Consider the following 22,805-nt stretch of genomic DNA (forward strand, 5'->3'; position numbering starts at 1 on the left):
GATTAGAAGCTGAGCTGCTGCAAAAAAAAAGATGCAGGAAAAATAAAGTGTTGATTACATTTTTTATGGATTCATCTGATTTGGTTTTGTGTGGGATTCAACATTGTCTCAGTCCATCCTTAAAAAAAGAAGCCAATTAAGAAAATGTGTCCTGAAGTGTTTCATTAGACTTTTAAATGACACTTTATTCTTGGTGAGATTAAAGGAAAAGATTCCTTGCAGGTTGCTGGCTGTAGTCCCAGTTTATTTACAAGCAGTGGCAGCCGAGTTTACGTCCAAAAATAAAAAGTTTTTCAAGACAGAGAGAGCCATCAATCTTGTAACTTAAAGATCTCAGCAGCCCCAAAGTGCCCTTCAAGTGCTTTATTTCTCAGGCAACATGGCAGCAACAAAGCAGATAATAGGAGAAACTCTCTTAAAGCGTAAGGCTACCATGAAGGTTTGATTGTGGAGCTCCAGCTTTGTTTTCAAAAGCCCAGTGGGATCGTGTAGAGCACAGTTTAAAGTGTGTACTAATTGAACCTGCCGGCCACTCTTTCCATTGTGACAGGAATGTTTGGGTTGCCTGTTCTCCACAGAAACCCCCCATTTCTTTTGTTCTGGGGGGGGACAATCCTCCAGTGCCATGTGTGTGTGTGTGTGTGTGCAGTGGTGGGGGGAGGGCGAGGGGTCAGCGGGGGTACTGACATCTGTAGCTGACAGCTTCCTCGGGGCGAGCTGACATGCTGTGATACCATGAATGGGTATTAGGGGACATATGAGCCAAGCACTTAACACTAATGAGGACATTTATTCTTTGGGCACGATGCTCAGAAAAGAGAGATATGCAAACGTTGAACGTTTATTGAATGTAACTCGGTACTAGAAGACAATTTGTGGCGTAGACTCCTCTTCAAACTGATTGTCTTGTTGGAACTTTTCACTGAGTTGAACAGGTTTGAAATAGTTTGTAGCTCATCTTAAAGGACCAGCGTGTAAGATTTATCTTGAGTAGAATATGGCAGAAATGGAACATTCATAACTATGTTTTAAAAAAGACGTACCGTTGTGTTTTCATTACTTTCTACAGAGTCTGTCGTGTTTCTACAGCAGCACCAAAACAGACAAACCAGATTTCTCACGTTTTTCTCAGCCTTCCGTAGAGTCTCCTACACACTTGTAAAGAGAGGCGAGGGGTATTCAGCGGTTGCAATCTGCAACCTCACTTAGTAGTGAATTAAAGTTTATTTGACACTGTAGTCAAATCTAGTGCAGAAATAAGAAATAAGTAGTCAGTGGTAGTTGGTTGATTGTCAGAAAATGAATCATAATCCTGACGTTTTCATTCTCATATGCCGTGTCTCTGTTTGGATACTTTCATTATTACGCTTCTATGTAGTACACTTCCTGATGCATTGTATTAATTTTGGCAGGGAAGTGTCGTCTTATTCCAAGTAAGGCCATTGTGCGCTTACAGTAAACGACCATCGCATTTTACTGCCTTTTCCTCTTATTCGCTGAATTGCAACCGGGCGGAGCGTCAGCCAAACTATAAATATAAAACATATGTACAATTTACATTTGTATATTGTGGCATTGATATTCCAGCAGCTGCCTCAGCTGCCATTTTCACAATGCCGGTGGTCCCTCCACTTCTGCTACTGAGGAAGTTTGCGCTATTGAAGTAGTCACAATAGTTGCCATCATACCCGAATCACAACTTTAGCGCCATACTTACATCCTCAATAATTAGACCTTTGATTTGTTTAGGGGGGAAACACCATGAAAGCTCATGAAGTCCAGTCCGGATGACAGCTACTATTTTCATTTAGATCATTTCCCCAATCGTCATGTGCCTCTGCATGATGGTGACCAAAGAGTGTGTCAGTCATTACAAGGCAACATCCTTCTATTTGGTGTGATATCTACTGTCAACATGGGGAAGAAATGTTCAGAGAACAATCTCCACAGCTGCTCTTTTATCACCAGTGTCAGGAAGAGTCTCTATTAACACTGAAAAACACCCGGAAATGATCAGCTTTCCCATCCAGAGCCACCGAGCTCCCTCACACAAACGTATCAAGGAAGTTTCAGGAAATCTGCTTTGTGACTCTTGCAGCAAAAATGCCTGAGCTGATGGGAAACTGTTGGGGAATGTGAATATGGCAGCATGAGTGAGTTTCATAATTGTAAGCATCCCTCATGACTGGTAGCGAGTGGTACACCGTGAGTTGGAATGCGGCCCCCATGGCCCCTCATGCTACACACAATGTGCTCAGGATGGACTTTGCACCTTCCTCCAGGCTGGCCAAAAAAACAGCAAGTGGGACCAAAACAGGATTTCGTAGAAGCGAAGGGAGGAAAAAGCCGGACCCTGTGTATGCGCCGTTTGCTTTTCCTGTTTTCTAAATGCCACGCAGTATTAACGAAAGGCCCTCAGCTGCCTTTTGAAATGACTTTCATTTAAGCCGAGAGAGGGGCGATGAGGGGGGGGCTCATATACAGGAACCACGGGGGGAGGTGCCACGCTGAAAAGCAAGCGAAAGCTGCTCTATTCAACCAAGAAGAAAAATAAATTTCCCTCCCTCAGCCACTTATGATTCTATCAGTTAAAGAGTGTTCCCATAGGACCAAGAGGAGTCCAAAAAAAAAGACCTCTCTCTTTCAAGTTGTTGACATTTGAAAGCCATTGTACAGTAGTATCAGAGCAGGCTCTGTTTGCCCATTGGGGGGTATCAGAGTGAATGATATACCATGCGGTGCCTCAGGTAAACAAAAGCAGCCCCACCTGCTCTAACCGATCAGAGGACACAAGGAGAAGAAGAAGAAGAGGCAGCATTGGTAATGAGTAACCAACCATTATGATGAATAAAGGGGACGATGATGGGCACGGGGAGATAAGAGTGTGGTGACCGTCCAAGCATGAGGTGTTTACAAGGGGAATTCCTCACATTCCTCAGCTGCAGCCATGCCACTCCAATCTGCACCTCCACCCACTGATGGTCACCCTCTGTGCCATGAGAGGGACCCAAGGGGTGAAAGGGCCCAAAAAAAGTTCCTTCTCAGGAAAAAGCTGCTGGTTGAAAAGTGTTATGTAAGGCGATTTTTTTTAGGTGTATTTGCAGGCTGCAGGAACAACACGTGCAGAAGAGCTAAAATTCACACAAAGGCTTGTTTTTAGATTTGAGTGGAGAAAACAAAAGGAGATTTTGAGTTTAAAGCTGGAATCTGCAGAACACGTTCAAGATTAAGCAAAATGTCAGAAGTAAGTAGTAAAGAAGTAAGTTACTGTCGGGTCATCTGGAGTTGTTTTATTTGTATTGTAAAACTAAATAATAAAATATAAGTCTCAAAAAAGATTGAGCAAAATGATGGATCTTTTAGCGAACATATCATTTTGGTATCTAGTAAAAATGTCAGAGACACCTGAACCAGGTGATACCTGTCTATTGAGCATCGTCTATTGAGATTGTCAGTTGGTTCACAACTTTGGTCCAGGCTGAAGAATCTCAACAACCATTCACAGTTCCCAGATCATGTTTGCTAAGCTCCTGAGTTCCCTGGGGTTCAAATTTATGGTTTTGGGTGACATTTCTTTACCACTGTTGCTTTGAAATTAGTTTTAGACATTCATGTTCTCCTCAGGGTGATCCCCTGACTTTTCGCCTAGCGTCATCGTTAACCATAAAATAGTGGATTTTAAATCGTTTTGATGCTGCATTGGCTTGTAATCAGATGAACAGTGTCCCTTTCATTCCCTGTATGAATGAAAGGGACACTGTTTCTGCACGATGGTGCAACTTTGTGCTCCGGGTATGATCACCTGTGAGAAGTAGGTAACGCTTTACGTCACTGAGTCACACGCCACTGACTATTTCACAGATTTTCTCTGTGAAACTGGATCATATTTTATGGATAATGCTTCTGATGTCCTCCGGCTACTCTGTGTCAACTCTCTGTGATTTACAGAGTTTTCTGATGGACAGTGAAGTAAAACTGTAGCTGCTGTTAGCTTCTCTTAGCTCAGTTTGTTAGCCAGACTGTGAGCTCAGAGAGCTGAGGGGGGTGTTAGCGTTTGTTCAGCGAGCTGGGCCTCTTGCTGTTATCTGGCTACCATGTCTTGTGTTGTATTATCATAATCAACCTGAATATGTATATATATATATTTACAATCCCTGGTGCCTTTTTTTATAGGGAAGTCATCAGGCTTGGTTTGACTCTTCAGTCTATGAATTTTTAGCTTTTTATTTGTTCTGCCAAGACCTTCGAGCTTGCCAGCTACTAGTTACACCACAGCTATTTCCTCCCTGCAGTCTGTTTGTAGAGCGTTTGTTTTATTAACACCTAATAACTCCTTTAATCCAACTGTCTTGTCACACAATATGTTTAAAAGAAAAAAGGTCCTGGAGAATATTATATTTTTTGGTGTGTAATACCCACAAAAATGAAACACAGGGACTCCTCGGGACACAGAGGGTTTGTGTTTTAGGATCATTCGTCACATTTTTTTAATGCAGTGCAGATGACTGGCTCTAATAGGATTACGAGAAGGCCTAGTTGGAGGAGAAGAAGTCCACGGGGGCACACGTTACTCCTGCTAACCCAGCTTCGGCTTGCCTTTGGGGGGGTCATGTGATGGAGGGGGACAATGCTAGCAGGTGTCGGCCTGATGATTATGGGGGTATAAGGCTGGACCCACCTATGAGGATTACTCAGAGCCTCTAATGGATGGCAGGTTGTGACCCCGGGCTAGCGTGGAAGGAAATCGTCACCCTCTCACCCAGAAAAGTGCTACTCTGTCAAGTTTAAAAAAAGAGACAGAGCCTCTAGTCTCTGGTTCCCTTGGCAACTTCTTCAATCTGGATATTTGTTCTCTCAGAACTGAACTTCTCGCAGCACCAAAAAAAGAAATGAAGATCCTTTCAATTATGTTTTGTGAATACTCGTCGGCGCTACATTTTGGAAACAGCAATGCAAAATGTATTCATAGTCTCTGTAGCCCTTTTGTTTTTATGTAGCTTTGAAACTTTTGAGCATCCAATCAGTTAAAATCAAACCTTGCATACGGGCCAGACTCATCTGACAGAGGCTGCAGATTAAAGTGGCACCATATGCTGGGGACTGCGGAGCCCCCTCCCCACGGTAGAGCTTATTATTGTGCTCTATGTCACTGTCAGCAGCTAATTGTTGTGGAGGATTGAGGTGACGAATGGAACAACTCCTCCTATCTTGTCTTAAATGCTTGGTCATCTCTACTTTAGCCTGCTCTCTAAATCAAAGCGTTACCTTTTCCAAACACACTCCACCTTGCCAAATCCAGCATTTTGTGACTTACCCTACCCCCCCTTTTTTCCAAGTCCCAGTTGAGGCAGTGCAAAGGAAATCTGGAGCTTGAGTTTATATAAAACCATTGTTTTCTCTCTGTGCCCTGCCCATGCCGCATATGGCTCATTTCATGGCTGCTGGAGAGCCTGATTGATGGCCCGAAGAGCAGCGGGGCTGATGTTCCTCATGCGCGGCGCTTGGCAAGGCGAGAGACGAGTCCCCGCGAGGTCACATGAGGTAAAAGCAAATATATAGGAGATGGGAAAAGGAGCAGGATTCATCAGACTGCAACAGTACTACGTGCCAAAATGCTCTTCAAGCACAATAGGTGTTTTTTCCTCTCAACCTTCAGCGTCCGATAGCACGCAAGCCTAAATGGTGATACAGTATCTTCCTCGCCAAAGTCATCACGAGGGCTGATATTTCATTGTAATCGTTGCATTACCCACCTCTGGGAGTAATCCTTAAATATGAAACTATCGGCACTTGTCACCCCCAATTAGAGAGCAGTTTATATGGTTTTGCTCCCATTCTCCTCCTCCGTCTAGCGCTCCAGTCTAAAAGATTCGTGGCCCTTGGGGGCTGGAAAAGCTGTCTAGTAATCTGAGACAGCATTAATACTGAATAAGATGGAGCGAGGCGTTGGCCCTGCAAATTAATTTCTATACACAGAGTGGTGTTAAAAAAAATGACACAGTGGGATTTCGCCTGGTATGTGTGTGTGTGTGTGTGTGTGTGTGTGTGTGTGTGTGTGTGTTTGTGGCGCCGGTAGCGATGGCAGAGATGGTGGTTTGTGGCAACTACGTCACCATGGAGACAGTGGCATGGATGCTGGAGTGAGTACAGCATTGACAGCAGAGAGGGGAACAACATGGCAACAACAAAAACTGCAGGCGCTGGGCAAGACTTTCATACGGTTCTTCTCAACGAGATTCCTGTTCACACCCAGATTATGTCACACGTGCTGATGTGCTGCTGTGAATGACAAGGCAGCACGAGCCAAATGAAACTGCTGCTGAAGCTGCTGGAATGACTCCCCCCCCACACCCACACCCATCTTCCTCTCCTCCCTCCCCCGGAAGAGGAGCCGTGTCCTTTAGGGAGAAGAGATGACTTGACGTTTTGGGTTTGTCAGAAGCTGCAAATAAATTGCACACACTGGTCACTGCGCAGGCTGTTTGTGCTGCAGCTCGCCGTAGTGTACGATATGTCAAACAACGCTGTTGTAACTGCAATGATTTTTCTCTCCCTCTCAACACTGTAATCAGAGTTTATGCATCTGGTGCTACTGGATTTGTTCCATATCTTTCTTTCTCGCTCCCTGTGCGCACACAGATGCAAACTTAAACAGACTGACTTGTGTGTTTGCACATTTTACCTCCTCGAGTTATTATCCTTGAGGAAATTGCTTGACATTTCGGGATTTCCTGAGCGTTAGATGAGAGGATCACCACTCGCTTGTCTGTAGTTTAATTGCTGAGGTCGAGCGAGGAGGTAATTAACTTATCTTAGCATAAAGACTGAAAGCAAGGGGAAACAGCTAGCCTTGCTTTGGGCAGAGTTCAAACATTTGCATGACTGCTGCTCACTAATAAATAGTCACAACACGTGATTTTAACACTTTTGTTTGCAATACAAGAAGTTAATCCAGAGGTTTAAAGGTGTTGGTCAGCATATTTTTAGATATTTTTATCTAACTCACACACAAGGGTCAGCAAACAGGCTGCGAGAAACTACTCTATTGTTTCCAGATCCACCAAACAAACAAACTGGACAAACAGTTTTATAAAGAAAACTAAAGAAGACAGCCAACAGTGGCACAATAATACTAAACTCATGATCATATGTGGTCTGGAGGCTGTGGCTCAGGAGGTAGAGCAGGTCGTCCACTAATCAGATTATTGATGGTTCGATCCCCAGCTCCTCCGTTCTGCATGTCAAAGTGTACTTGGGCAAGATACTGAACCCCAAATTGCTCCTAAAGGCTGTTTTGTTAACTAACCTGCGCCCGGAGGATAAATCTTCTTCTATAACCTTTATAATGTCACTTAAAAATGAACGCAGACTTGATGCTCCGAGATGAATTACATGATTAAGAGGGTGTGATTTTCATAAAGCAATGATCGCCTGAACAGAAGATCATCTAAAAACGCATCCGACGTTTTAAATCGTGGTTGCCTTGTGATTTGTAGTAAGCAAAAGTTGAAAACCACTGGAATGGTTTAAACTGTGTCACACCCACAGTTTTGCCGTCTGCGGCACAGAAATCATCTTTTGCAAAAACTGTCACCACAGCAACTCTTAAAATACTATCAATGAGGTTTGGCCCGCTCCCCTGCATTCCCCTGGGTACTCACTACATTCTTCACTCTTCCACTAATAATAGATGCTGCTGCTCATCCCGACGTATTGTCCCATGCCCAACATCACACAGACCAGAGAGAGAAAGAGAAAGAGAGAGCAGAGTGATGGAGCGAGAGACACCTGCATATTCTCCACCAGCCCGGCCTCATCTCTCCCCGCGGGGCCAAGCATTTGACATTTAACTACGCCAGCCGTAAACAGGCCACTGGAATGCCATTGACATTCATTTTGTCTGGCACAGTTTTTTCACCGGGCTGGTTTTGTCTCTCTGCGACTTTGCTCCGTGACAGTTTAAACCTAAGGCTGGATGCTTTTTTTTTGAAGTCCCACAATGCTCAGAGGAAGCTCTCCAGCTCTCCAGTCTAAAGTAAATGCAAAAAAAGAGTTAGCAGCGAGCAAGTTTAGTGAACAAATGCTACATCTAGTGCTGACTTTTTTTGATAATTTATTATAAATTTTGAGCAAGTCATGAAGAAAAAATTACACATTTTCTCGTTTCAGCTTCTCAACTGGGACAATTTGATGATTTTCTCTGTCGTATATTATCATAACATCAGTATATGTAGGTTGGTCACACAAAACATCACATCGATTTCCACAGTCTTTTGCCATCATCAATGCATATAGGTGCACAGCTTTGCAACAAACTAAACACCTCCAGTAGAGGTTGTAATTGGTCAGTTTGGTCAGAGCTGGAACCAATACATCTTTGGTATAAATGACTTAAAAAACTAATTACTATTTGCTTTTCTACAAAGGTCAAAAATGAAACAGACAAACAAATAAAATACCTGATGTTAGAGTTACGGAATATCTTTTTGAAAGTTGTTTCTCCAGTAAAGGTTCAGAGAGCATTAAATCTGTTATCGGGGCTCATGGTGGACAAATATATCACTAAGGCATTTTGGTTTGTTTTTCCTTCAGTTGGTCACCCATCGTGTTTATTTGTCCCCCAATGGGTGAAGACCAAGATAATCCCATGGAGCTTTCTTTATGATTAAATACAGTACATACATGTTGTTCATTATTTCACCTGTTGGATGTAAGAACAAAAAAGCATGCATCATCTGTGAAGCTTAGCCTACCATGGTGTTGAACCACCACTTCATCCATAATATTAAACACTGCTGACTGTGTGTGTGTGTGTGTGTGTGTGTGTGTGTGTGTGTGTATGAGCATGTGTGGTGTCGCAGATCTCATCCAGTCCATGCTGAGTCTGCCTTGTTCCTCTGCTGTTTACCTATTCATTAATTCAGCCATGAGTGATGGCACAGGCAAACCAAAGCTCTCCATCCTCTGGTAATTAAACGTCTGTTGGTGAGACATTTTTCTCCTGGAAAGCATTTTAAAAACGGACACACATGCACACACACACACACACACACACACACACACACACACACACACACACACACACACACACACACACACACAAGTGCTCTAAGATGCTGCCGGTGGGCGTCCTCGGCTAGAGTTCGTAATTAGCGTGCTGAGTGCTTGCACTGATTGCTTCATTATTTCTCCGAGAGATATTTGATGGATGTTGCATGTGTGACAGTAATCCACGCTAAAGCTCCTCGTGTGTACATCATACTCACACCTATAGCAACAACGTCATTTACTTAATGCAGGTTTTTGCGGTTGCAAACCTCAGATAAGCTCACCCTGATCCTCTTGTGTCAGACGCGCTCAATGCAATACTAAAGCTCAACGTAAACACGCAGATTTAAGTTGTAGCTTGTGCGCTCCTGTTCAGGCGTCTCTGAGTTGGGAAAGAGAGGAGGACTTTCAGAATAATCGTCTGATGCTCTAAGCAGGACAGCAATTATCAGGTGCATGGCCCAGTTTCACAGTCACAGATTATTTTTGGATGCGAGAAGATGAGAATGACTTTCTCGTTGAGCGTTTCAGTCATTGATAACAACGATTATTAAGCGTCTTTGAAACTGGAGTTGTTTTTTCTAAAGTGGTTGATGTTTCTGGAGGGCCTTCAAAGTTTCAAGAGAAATGAATAATCATAAAACAACATTGTAAACAATCATACAGCAAAATACAGAAAAATCTTGAGTCTGTGAGTTTAGGAACGTGAACTCTCAATCAGGTTTTCATTCTACTAGAAATGAATTTCATTTGTACTCTTTCAGAGAAATCTCAAGTAAGAATCACTTTCAAACACTTCTCACTTTATTAGAGAGGTATTTCTTCTCAAATAGTGCTTGTCTGCTTTGTCATTTCTACAGTTTGTCTACAGACATCCAAGATTGTTCAAATCCCATTAGTGATTTGCTGTTTTTCTGACAACAATACCCGCACCGCTGGGTGCTGTTTGCTCTGTGATATTAATCCAAATAATGTGTCACAACTCTAGCCCCAGTGACACTTCCACCACTGTAACTGGACTCCCACTGGACCGGCCTCGGTAGGGTCTCACTTTAAAATGTCAACCCTGTCAGGTCGTGCCATCATATTGGTTGTCATCTCCAGGTAAACACGAGTCTCAGAGATGCTGGGAGTGTCGGCTCAAGTCATTACAACTACAGCTGCCAGTGCTCCCTTTCCATCAAGTTTTACTCTTCCATCTCCAAATCAAATACTTCTTCTCAACTTCTTGGTTTTGCCTCTGGTCCCTGGATGGAAGACTCCAAGCTCAATCACTGAATATGAATCACCTCTATGGCGTGCCAATCACATACTTGCATGCTTTGATCGGTGCATATCTATTGTAAAACATACAATTTAGCCTTGGTGTAACTGGCTTATTAGCCCTGCTGGCAAATCAAGTGACTGGGCTGCTCATCCATGAGTATATTCTCCAGTTTCATGCCAATTGCCCTTGTCATGTTTTTGTGACGTGCATCTGCCTTCGTCTGTCAGCCTGAATCACACGGGGATGGCCTAATTGATGCGACGTGTGTGTATGTCTGCATACAGCGAGCCAGACACACTCTCAGAACAAGCAGCACTTGGAGTTAATCCGTCTCACAAAAAGTGGGGGATGGAGCAGAGAGTGGAGAATGAAGGGGAGGAGGAGGAGGAGGAGGAGGAGGAGGAGGAGGAGGAGAGAGGAGAACAATACAACATCTCTCCCTCCATCTCTGGACACGTGGTTATCAACTGGCGGGAAATCTTCTGGACCTTGGAAGTTTTCTACGGATGTTTCTCAACTTGTTCACTCGTCCCAGCTGGCTCTCAGCGGTCTCTGCGGCGCTGCTCAAGGAAACGAGGTACAATATGCTCCCCCCCCTCCGAAAAACATCCTTCCCCACTGCTTTTCGTTCCTGCCATTGTCACCAGACAAGAGGCTGCGTCAGGAGGTAAAATTAAGAATGTGTGCGTAGAGTGAGGAAGTTCCTGAGCTCTAGAGGGGTGTGCTTCTGCAGAGAAGTATGTTTGCATCCCACGAACTGAGATGGGAAGCGTAGAGACACAGTGGTAACAATATGTTTTTCCTGCTTTGCAATGCAAATTCTTGTGCACAGCGCAAAGACTGCTGTGTCCATCTCGTGAACATTCCTGAATTCACCAAAGGGCCTTGTTTCCTGTCCTTCTCCGGACATAACTTGTGTGTGATACTACAGGAAAGATACACATTTCAAGATGTAAGGGGACAAATATGTGACAATAGGCAGTGGAATTCACTAACACCATTGTTCTGGAACAAACGGATTTCCTACGTTGGTTATTTCCTTTCAGGGTTACCTCAGTTTAGTTCTCTTAGTTGCATTATGCGTCTTAAAAGAAAAGCAAAGTCTACTTAGGCTTAGGAGTTGTTCAAGACTGATGTTCCCTTCTCGCGTTGCTTCATTTGAATCATTTTTATAGGCCTGAAGAGTTCAAACTTTCCAGTATTTCAACATAGAACTTCATTCTTAACCTTGGGATCAATCCATCCATTTTTCCATAACCGCTCATCTTTATCAGGGTCTCGTGGGTGGTTGGTGATCCCAACTGACAATGGTCAAGAGGCGGGGTACACCCTGCACATGTCGCCAGAGCCTATAGGGCTGACACCTGGACACAAACAACCATTCACAACCTATGGGCAATTTAGAGTCGCCAATTAACCTGCATGTTTTTGGACTGTTGGAGGAAGCCGAAGTACCCGCAGAGAGTCCTGACGGGGAGTACAAATCTACAGAAAGACCGGGGGATTCGAAACCAGGATCGTTCTTGCCGTGCTGCCCTCTTGGGATCAATATGATTGACAAAAATAATCTCAAAACTTACTAGCTTTATGGACGCATCTCATGGAACTCACCAGCAATGAAGCTGGTAAGTTGATCCTGAGTCAAGACTTGAGTTAAGATAATTATCCAGGGTTTCACAACAACAACTATAAAAGTCTATCATCTCATGACCCTTTGGTTTTATTTGATGACCCCACAGGGGGCCCCAGTTCCCAGGATGGGAACCAGTCTATGAAGTTTTCCAGCACCTTCATGAATAACGACTTCAAACACGGCTCTAACATCTTAGAGTTTTTGCCCCTTAACCCTCGATGTTGTATGTTGAGATGCACGTTGAAATAAGCACTTTTTCCCACCCCGTTACATCTGCTATGTTGATTTGAAGGGATTTAACTTGTTTATGCTTTTATGCCCTTTCTGTTGCTGGCAACTCTGAGCGTCTTATTTTGAATTAAGTAAAAACTTAGAAGAGTAGAGCTGGGCTTAAGTCCTGAGGGTACAGAGGGAGTTTGTCATCCTGCACCGCTACATTTTTAATCTCTCACCCTCGAGGCAAATAAAATTGCTTTTATGTTCATGCATGATACTTTGTGACATGAATCATTTAGACATGCGGCTCGACTGCAAACTGTGTCCTTTCATATGTGAATATCCATCCTTGCCTGGATGTGAAGGCAGTGCAGTTGACCTTTTATCGATGTATGAGTCACCATTTCTTCTGAGGCCAGTGGATGAGTCTTCAGACCGCTAACTCTCCTCCCCTCCGAAACAGCTTCACATAGCGAACTTCCAGTGGGAACTACTTTGACAAATGGTCCTTCTCAGTTTAATGTTGCAGCACTTGTGCTGCAGTGCACTAATAGTGCTTCTAGTCTCACTGGGCTTGAAGTTTTGACTCAGTGTATCAAGGCCTGTGCTTGTGTTCTTGCTCTCCGTGATAAAGCATGTCTGGCTTTCTTTAACGATTTGCCTGCTCGGTATAGGAGGGTGAGGTGCGTTTCAGGGAGGCCTTGTGTTAACCGTGATGCCCGTTGGAGGGCTGGAAGGATAGATGGTGACTGACAGCCCCCTTTGGCGTTGCAGCGATACTGCTGTGTCATGCTATTTTACTGTGGTGTTGGCCTGTCTGTTTGTCTCAATTTAAAATCTCTGGAGAGGTGTTTGTTTTTATTGAATATGTGGAGCTAAAAATACCTTCCGCCTCACCAATCAGAGCAAAGCAGGGATTGAACAGTGAGATGTGATTGGATAGGATGTCTCAGGGAGGTTTCCAACTGTTTTCAAAACCTTGACAGGTCTCAAAGAGTCAAAATAAGAAGTTGTGCCAGACGAATTCAACCTAATCGACAGATGAATTCTTCGTTTAGAGACTAGAGTGCATATGTTTCTCTCTTTCTGCCTGATTCGGACATGCAGAAAAGCTCCCGTCTTGTTTCTTCTTTCATACAGCTCCAATATGTGATTTTGTAGTGGGTGTGTAGTCGCATATTAATTAATTCATATTAAAGCCCCTCTCAGATGTTCAATTAGTCATTTAATCTCTGAAAAAGAAACTAAATAAATAAATGTATCTTGACTCACGTTGAGCATTTTGAAAAATGATGCCTGTCCAGCTGAGTCATTCTGTTTCTGACAGCGGTTACTCCCAAAATCCACGTCAGCTCTCCCTGAAGGGGAGAACAGTTCGGCCACCAGCAGGTCAGCCATCACCAGAAAGTGAGGTGTGACAGGTGCTCGACCTCCTACAGACGGGCTGTCAGATTGAGATGGACACACACGTCACCGCTTTACAGAGAATCTGTGGCGCTAACCTCCACCAGTCCATCATTTTTAGTTTTTTCTTGTAGAAATCCACACAACAAAACTCCCAAACCTTCTACAATGATCTTCATACAACACAAGATGCTTGAAACATGCTTGTTGGGCTGAGCGTAGCATGTAGAACCGAGCAGGTGTGTCCAGGTAACATTTTTATCTGATGTCAGAGTGTCTTCACTGGGATTTTTAGCAGTCAACAAGAACCCCTTGTTGCTCCAGCTTCTGTAATGCAGGCGTGTGACCTTGACTGCTCTCATTCTGTTGTCAATCTTCTGTTCTGTTAAACTTTATTGGTCAGATCGTATGAGGTGCAGCTTTCATCCGCTTTGACAATTTCGCCATTAAAAAAATGTCACTCTTCAGTCATAATAATAGTTTGCCTTTTTCTTTTGTGAGCTGACATTTGTATGATGAATGAAAATTTGACACTATACCCAGATTCTCAAGTCTATTCACGCTAGAGAAATAAAAGTATCTTTTTTTTTTAAAGCTGCATTAATGTTTTAATTTTAATATAGCCAACAGTTACCTGTTTACTCTGAAAACTCATCAATTAAATATTTCTCCCAGGTGATTATAAACTAATGTAAACATAATCATGCATAATAAATTACTTTTCTTCCATTTTATGTAATTAGAGGCCTCTAAATATCACATACTGGACTTTTAAGACCTAAACATTCCTCTAGCCGCTTACTTGCAAGCCAGCTTTCTAATTGTGTGGTGCTGTGAAAGAAAGCCCTTTTCACTGAAAACATCTGCCTGCTGCTGCTGAAAACACTGCGACAGTGACCCAAGACAGTAAAACTGAGAGCTGTAAAACCAAAACAATGAGCTGAAAGACGCTAAAATGCTCCATAGATCTGAGGGACGACTGCAGAGTGATAATTTTATGCATAGTAATGTAGTAATTTGATCCATAGTGAAAATTAAAATACTTATTAGTGCAGCTTTAAATTACTTGTTTTAAAATTGGTGTAGTGGCCTATAGACAGGCAATGGAAATGGGCAGCAACTAGGAGATGAAAAACTAATAAACACTTGGAAAACTCACATTGGCATTTTCCATAGTCACATCCCTCTGTACTTCCTTAATGTCACTTGCTGTTAGTACAAAATATACAGTCGAATCAGCATCTCATATGCTGTGTCAGAAATTTGTATTTTTGTGATTTAGCGCCCCCAGTTTCCAAAAACACTGTCTAAATACAGTATATAATATACAGTATATATATAACAACAAATGACACAGCAGCCAGCTAATATTACTTATTAGTTCAACAGCAAGAAGCCCAGCTTGGCATCCGTCTTTGACTGAAAGTGAGTCCCAGATTTACCCCATGCATGCATCAAAATGATTTATAATGTGTTATTTTAAGGTGGAAAATTGACATGATGTTGCTTTAAACTGTGCACAGAGATGGCACATAGCATTAATACGGGTTGAAATCTGCTATTTACTTCTTAGTTGGAAGTATTCAAAGTTTTCTTCATATTTTTATTTTTCAAAGATTTCACATTTGCCAGCGAAATGTCCCGACCGTGGCAACTTACAAATGCCCTCTTAAGTTCAAGGGACTCAGAGCATGAAGACCGAGCCTAAAGCAAAGATGAAAAGGGGAATAGGAACATACTTACTCGGATGAAAGCATGACATGACATTAAAGAAGTGGGGAGCAAAGAGAGATGGGAAGAAAGGCCCTGCAGCTCAGGGCTTTTCTACAACATCAAGCCCTGTGTTAGAACTGCTGTTGGAAATCACTTTATGAGCGGTAACAGCCTCTCCTGACATCTCCCAGCTTCAGGGAGTTAGACAGCCATGCACTTATGTTATTCTATCATCCCTAGCCTGCCGAGGATCCACGCAGAACACACAGCAATGAAAATTATCATCGAACAGACACTCAACAAGCCGGTTGTCTTAGCCTCTGGGAAGCTGAATCAAGAGCTGTAGACAAAACTACATTAGCTGAGCCTGAATCAATTCTGAAAACGGTCTTTCTAAGAGGGAAAATAATGCTTCAGAAGTTAGAGAAAGAAGGAGAGTCTAAGGAGGCAAATCCATCCTGCGGTGATAAAATCTTTGATTGATGAGGTCAAATACTTCATCAAAGGTCTCCCAGCCTATTCTCCCGGTGTAAATTTAGATCTTTGACAGCTATTACGTGGTGGATTATGTGCTTGTTATCCGTTACTGTGGCCTCATTGAGCGATGCTGGTCCGATAATCAATGTGGCTGAGCTAGAGGGGCAGACTTTACATATCAATCTGTCTGTCTGTCTGACAGCTTCGAGCCACGACGTGAGATGTAACGGTCTGGAGGTCTGGCTATGAGACAGAAGTCAAAGATGAGGCTTTGATCAGATGTTTTTCCCCAGGCGTTTTAGACCTGAGAGACCAAAAAAAGGCGATAGAAAGGGTTATGCTTTTATTTTTGCTTTACTTAGCTCTATATGCAGTCTAATTATTCGCTTATTCTCCTTGTAAAAAATAATTATTTTCATTATTCATCCTGCATTTTGACCCGTCTCGCTCTCTCTCTCTCTCTTTAGTGAACAAAACGTTAAGCAGTGCTTTGTCCGGACAATTCATCATTTCACTTCATTAGTGCAGAATCACAAACAGCGGAGAGGGAAACGTGTCGATGAATCAAATATCCCCTGTGAACAGCACAGCCCTGAAACTACGCCATCTTCTATCGACCAAATGCTGCTAGAAAGCACCGACACAGTTTTACGTCGATCCTTTTTTATGTAATTTTGCAAACATTTCAGCTTGAAGTTAAATAATCTCTTGCGTGATTCATTATTTTTTTTTATCAAGGATGTGCTGAAAACACATAGATTTGCTCTAACGTGACATTTGCAGAGCTGGGATTCATTCAAACATGCAAATGACTGGCTGGCAAGTATCATTATGCATCCAGTTAAGTGTGGTGAATTAAACTGTCATCCCGAGCCCCCCTCTCACCTATTTTACAGCTGATGTTATTCTTTGATTGTGTTACCGGCTGTGACAAGCGTAGCGGGGACGTGACATGCTGTAGTTTCGCGTTACTCTTCATCACTGGCACACAGTAGCAGTCACTTACTCCTCTCAGTTAGGGGTCACAAAAGGACAGAAAAGAAGAAAGAGGGAGAGAGAGGGAGACAGAGATAGAGGGGAGAGGATATTTACGACTCAGACGGTGGCGAGGGTGAGCTGCATCCCAATGTCTGTTCCTTTACTGCCTGGCTCAAGAACTCTCTCAGGAGAGCAGAAATAAGCCTGTGCAGAGATTGCTGGTAATACAGGTCTCGAAGTGTTCAGGTGTGTGAGTGTCTGTGCACCGTCAATGACAGAAAAAAAAGCCAAATATCACCCACTTGCGAGGTCTTATATGAGAAATCCATCAAATGGGATTCAGTGTTGGACATCATCTAAGAGCTTATCGATGTTCAGTACATTCAGGTACTTTGTGATGAAGCACTGTAATTTAACTTTTCTTTTTTTGACCGTGCTCACTTTCTCTCAAACTGTTTCTTCTGTTTTTGTTTTAGCTGATTTCGTTCCGTTCCCGTAATCGCCCACAATCCTTTCTTAAAAAATGCGTCAAATGAGGTTTTTGTTAGCTGACAAATATGTGTCTACAATAATGAATTTCACAGTGGGTGACTGTTGAATATTGTGTCAAACTAAAGGGGACATAACCAATAAAGTTGTTCCCGTGTGCCGTTGGCCTGTCGGGTCTGACTTCAACACTAATCAAATGCATCCGCTGACAGCAGTCCTCCTTCAATCATTCCAAGTGCTTGATATTCAGTCTGTGGTGTCCTCTTTCCAGTGATATAACAAGTCTGTCCCAGGTTCTTCCCTGGGGCTCTGTTACCTGTCTCACTTTTTGTTCCACTGATTCAATCCCCTGCCAAATCTGTCAGACAGTCTGGCCTTCTCTTGGTTTTAATGACTGCCCAGTGTGATACAGTGAAGTCTGACACCCACTCTTACAGTTTTAAAGAGTGTAGAAAGTACAAGTGCTGGCTGGTTTTGACATGACATGAGATTTGAAACTTGGAATCAAGTCTGATTTCCGACTTGGACTTGGCTACCGTGAGGCTCGAATTACTCAAAGACTTGGCTTTAGTCTTGAGATCTAGTTTGGACCAAAGTAAACAAAATACAAACTTGACACTTGACTTGGACTTGACTGTGAAGTTTGATCACCTGAAGATTTGAATTGAGACTTGAGACTTGGACTCGGGGAGTATTTGAGTGACAAAATAAGGACTTGAGACTCCCTAAAGACCTGAGACTAAAGACTCAGGTTGTCCATAAGTCACAAAAATGACTTGCCTTACTTAAGACTCGACTACTTGAAGCCTTAAATCGAGACTTGACCTAATTACCTAATCTGGACATAGGCCAGACTAAAGTGAACAAAACCAGGACTTCAGACTAGACTCCTTGAAGAATTGAGACTCGATTCTGACTTACTGTTATTTCAGTTTGGGAACTGACTTAACCATTGTGGGACTAACTTACTTGCGACTTGACTGCTTAAAGACTTGAGACCAACTTGAAGATGTGGTTGAAGACCTTACATAAGTTTTGACTAAAGACTTTAACCATGACTTGAACCTCTGTGACATTTGACTTAACTTGAGACTTGACTCAATAAAGACCTGAACTAAGGACATAGATTTGGGACAGACTAAAGTCACAAAAAAGTTACATGGATAACTTGAACGTGAAGTGTCCCAGTTTCTGACTTATGGACAATCTTGCCATAACGGACTCGAGACTTCAAAGCAAAATGCTCAGTTTCTGACTGGGTAAGATCTTGCGTATGACTTGACTTGGACTGGCCCTAAAGGATAAAGACTTGAGATTGTTCTGACAGAATTGAGACTTGCTGACAGACACCTGCTCCAGGTGCATAGGAAGCTCAAACTGTAAAACTTTCTTCTTTTTAAATGGACTCTGTAGCAGCTGTAGAAATGGGCAGGAATTCAAGTTGACTACCATTTATCTCTCTTGTCCATGTCTCACATGTGCTCAAACACCTACAGATAGGTCTTCGGCCGGAATTGCTCTGATGAATTGCTTTCGTCATTGGTCCTGGCTGTGTGTGAGTGTGGTGAGTAATGAAGAGGCCGGTGATGCTGCACAACTCCTCCTCAGTTGCCTCTGAGCACAGGTGCGCTGCGTGGGAGTTCAGCGCTGAACGAGTTAGAGATTCATTCATCCTGCGAGAGCTGCAATAGCTTTCTCCATTGTTGATGTGATGTGAGAGTGAACTTGAGATTCAGTGTTTTGGCATGCATGACAATGAGGATAGAGGGCTTCAGAGAATACCACCAAAACCCGAGATAACATATTCAGAAAAGCATGTTCCTGCTCTTGTGCTGTGCTCCGTAGCTTCTACATTAATGACGACTGACAAGCGCATTATCTTTAATTCTACACTGTCTTTTTTTCCCAGTACTGACATATAAAATATGTTGACATGGGGTGTATAGCCAAAACATGGATATGAGCTGACAGCTTGCTCACTGAGCACATTAAATCTGCATAATCATGATGCTGCCATCGGAGACATATGAACATAAACCTGGAGATAAACCTTCTTGTGAACTGTTTCACACCGGCACATCTGTTTGATCACGTCAGACATCGTGTAGATCAGATGTTGGTTATCTGGACTCCACTTTTTTAGAACATATAGCTTAATAATCAGACATTTTGTTTCACTTCACTATATACTCACTATTTATATTCAGGTTTTCTGTTTGGATTAGGTTGTTTTATCCCTCCTGCCAAGATAATTTCAGCTGACACAGAAGCAGTGCACTTTGAAGTATTTGTTGATTTAACATATACAGCTTGGTCTCGACCACTCTGGTTGCACTTATCTTGGCAGTTCCTCTGTCTCCAACACAAGAGGATACCCATTCCTAATCCCATCTACACAGATCTAATTGGCATTTTATCTGACCAGGAAGACAGCCGTCAATGGACACACTAGATCTATTGAACAGCTGAAGAATGGATCCAAAGGTCTTGAACCGGGGTGCTTTAGCTCTTTTCCTGCACCTATATAACCTGGTGACATGTAGTATACTAGTGATTGGCTGGGACAGGAAGGGTGATGTGTCTCCTCTGGCGCTATGGTCAGAGTGAACGACATGTTGGGATCCTAATGTTCTTTTAATGGCTGGTGTGTTGCTGTACCCCGGGCAGGGCCTGGAGGGGAGTGATGCCGCTGATTGATAACCTCTGCCAGCATTCATGACGCAGCATCAGCAACTCATCCTGCCAGGTTTTACCATCCAGGGCCACTGGACTGACAGTGCTCAGGCATACAGCTCACCACAGTGACTCAGCAATATGGCCACCTTCAGGGATGGAAGGATTAGAAAGATCCCTGGAAACCTATTCCTGTTTTGTAGTCTTTGCTGCTTGTGTTTAATTTAGGCCTGTTGTTGCATCAAATCAATACTTGTAATCATTCACTTGTTGTGTGTATCCAGGCTGGACAATTAAGTTATCAAAGCCCCAGAGTCTCTTTTGTGCTTGAGTCACTGGCACTGGTTTTTAACCCTCCTACTGACGTAAAACGGTTCCATAACACAATTGTTCATAGCTGTAATCGGTAATCAGCTTCCCCGTTGCACAATAAGCCGCGGTCTTGCAAAGCGGTTGGTTCGTTTCGCAAGGTCACCAACCTCAAAGGTAAAGCCGTATTCCTGATCCTCATCAACGTGGATGCAAGAAACACATGGACAGAGCAAGAGTGCAGACGTAGCACTATATCGGGGACCGTTTACTGATTCCCATCGAAGGGTGAAAAGGCATCAAAGGAAAAATGGACGCCCTCTGTGTCAACATGTCCCCTGGGTGGATGTGGAAGGGATGGGGCTGAGGGAAGTTCACACGACTTAAAAATGAGATCACACCTTGCAAGCTTTGATGAGTTCAGCACTTATGTAACTAGATTTTGATGCAAGCGGCTGTAAAGATGACCTCACTGAAGGTAGCTTCATTAGCCAGTTTTCTTGGTCTTTATATGTTGCTGTATTTTGCGACATGTGTCCAATAACTTCAGCTTTCACACTTCACCTCTCTTTTCTCTACCTCCGCCCTCGGACAAAAGCTGACTGAGAGAGCTCCGTCCACTTCGTAACGAAGAGATAAACCAAAGCGTGAGAGAGTCGAAAAAACACCAGAACAGTTGTGATTGCAGGTCCAGTTATCAGCTGTCTGTGAGAACACAACACTGTAGTTCACACCGTCATTGTCGACTCCCACACCTCCCTTCCCTCCTCCTCTCGTTATGGAAAAGCTCTCAGGCTGCAGCCAGTTGTGGGCAAGCAGCCAGCCTGTTGCCACAGCTCGTATACATAACCCGCAGAATGGAGGGAAGTCCAAAATTAAAAGCATTGTTATCCTTGTGGCCGGTGGCCACAGGGAGATGGAGTGACAGGCTTATTTCATTGTGACGTCTCGGGTGACCTTGGCTTTGGCCTCTATGTCTGCACCCCCTCCAGACACACTATTCAGAGCTGCAGTCTGGGACCTTCAGGGACCAGGGCCTGTCAGCAGGACCATAAACACAAAGCCTGCACCAGAGTCCCAGAGACAAGCAGACTGTTAGCGGATTTCTCCCTCTGCCTATAGTTTCTATAAATCCAAATCTCCTCCTTTTTTTTTCTTTTTTTCCCAATTCTGTTCGAGCCCTGAAATGTCCTTGTGAATGAATTTGAATATAATGTACTATTAGGGTTGCCATGGTGATGGCTGTCGTCTGCGTGCATGTCAGTTGCCATGCAATTTTTTTTCTCCCCCCTTTCTCCAGTAGGAAGCTGGGCTGTGTATGTGCAAAGTGCTAAAAAGACAAGTATGATGCATTTTAACATCTCTGAATCCTTCTTCTGCTACAGGAGGGCGGAGACAGACATTTTTCCCCCATTTCCTTATCAGCTTGGACTTCCTCATGCACTGCAGTCCCTGTCACTGCTAATACTGTTGTATCCTTGGAGAGGATGCATCCATCCGCCCTCTCAGATACACATGAAGATGTCTTATTTTAACTTTCCATTGTGAAACTTCATAACTCCAAGAGCACACACAGTTCCTCACCTCCGGGTCTTAAAGGCTGAACAGCACTGCAATAAAAAGGGCAGCGCTGGTGGGAGTATGTTCTTTCAGATACTGGTGAGATGATAAAATATGATCATGGAAGTCTGGTTTGAGTAAAACGTACAGTTTGAAAGCTTGTCAGATATTGCAGAGAGATTTAAAAAAGGGTTTTTCAACTATGGAAACTTATCTTAAGATAACTTATCTTTAAGTTACGTATCAAGAATCTGCACTTGCACGTATTTGATTTGCTTTGTTCGATGACTGCGGCAAAAGTTGGACCAGGCTTTAATGTGTTTGCCAGACGAGCATGCTTTTTTTTTTTTTTTTTTGTCCGAGCCCTTTGTATGTTTGCACCCCTGTTGTGTCAACACAGCGGTCTCATTGCAATGCATGAGGAGGTTGTGTTTTGTAATGTAGTGGTAATGTCTGTGTGAACAGACAGCCTCTATGCAGGGCCTCCGTCCACCCAGTAGGAATCCCTTGTGCAGTAACAAGGACATGATCCTGCACCAACTTCCCATCTGTGAACGAAAGTCCTGGAATTGAATCCAGGTTTCTGCGTCGGTGGTTGAGCGTTAGGACTTGCGGCAACAACACTGTCAGCAGCTGCCAATGAAACTCTCATCCTGTACTCGATTGTGGCAATGCCGTGACCCCGACTGTCACCCTCTATTATCTTTTACCTGCATGTATGCAGAGCTGGACTTCTGGACGTCTTTTGTCCATGCAGCTTGTCCTCCTTCCTCAGCAAAAACCTCACGCTGCTCCGTGATAACAAGTATAAATGATAGTCACACTGCCTGTGACTATCGCCACTTCCCCCCACCCACCTTTCCCTAGCCTCACCCCTTGTGCCCTGCAAATTAAAGAGCGTGTCTATGAGCCTGCGTTTGCCTGGTAGCGCTGATGAGGTGTAATCACCGCGGAGAGGCTCAGCTGCTCTCTTTGCACCGTGCCATTGAGCTCATTAGACCAGGAACGTGACGCTGAAACAAATTTAAACGCAGGGAA

At 43.4% G+C, this 22,805-nt stretch overlaps 1 protein-coding gene across 1 annotated transcript in view; it reads left to right on the forward strand.

The window, feature by feature from the left end:
• The window catches only part of tmem108 (transmembrane protein 108), a 44,541-nt gene that overhangs the window by 814 nt on the left and 20,922 nt on the right, over positions 1-22,805 (forward strand). The gene's annotated exons all lie outside the window — the stretch shown is intronic.

This window comes from Larimichthys crocea, chromosome XXIII, assembly GCF_000972845.2.
Source record: "Larimichthys crocea isolate SSNF chromosome XXIII, L_crocea_2.0, whole genome shotgun sequence".
NCBI lineage: Eukaryota > Metazoa > Chordata > Actinopteri > Sciaenidae > Larimichthys > Larimichthys crocea.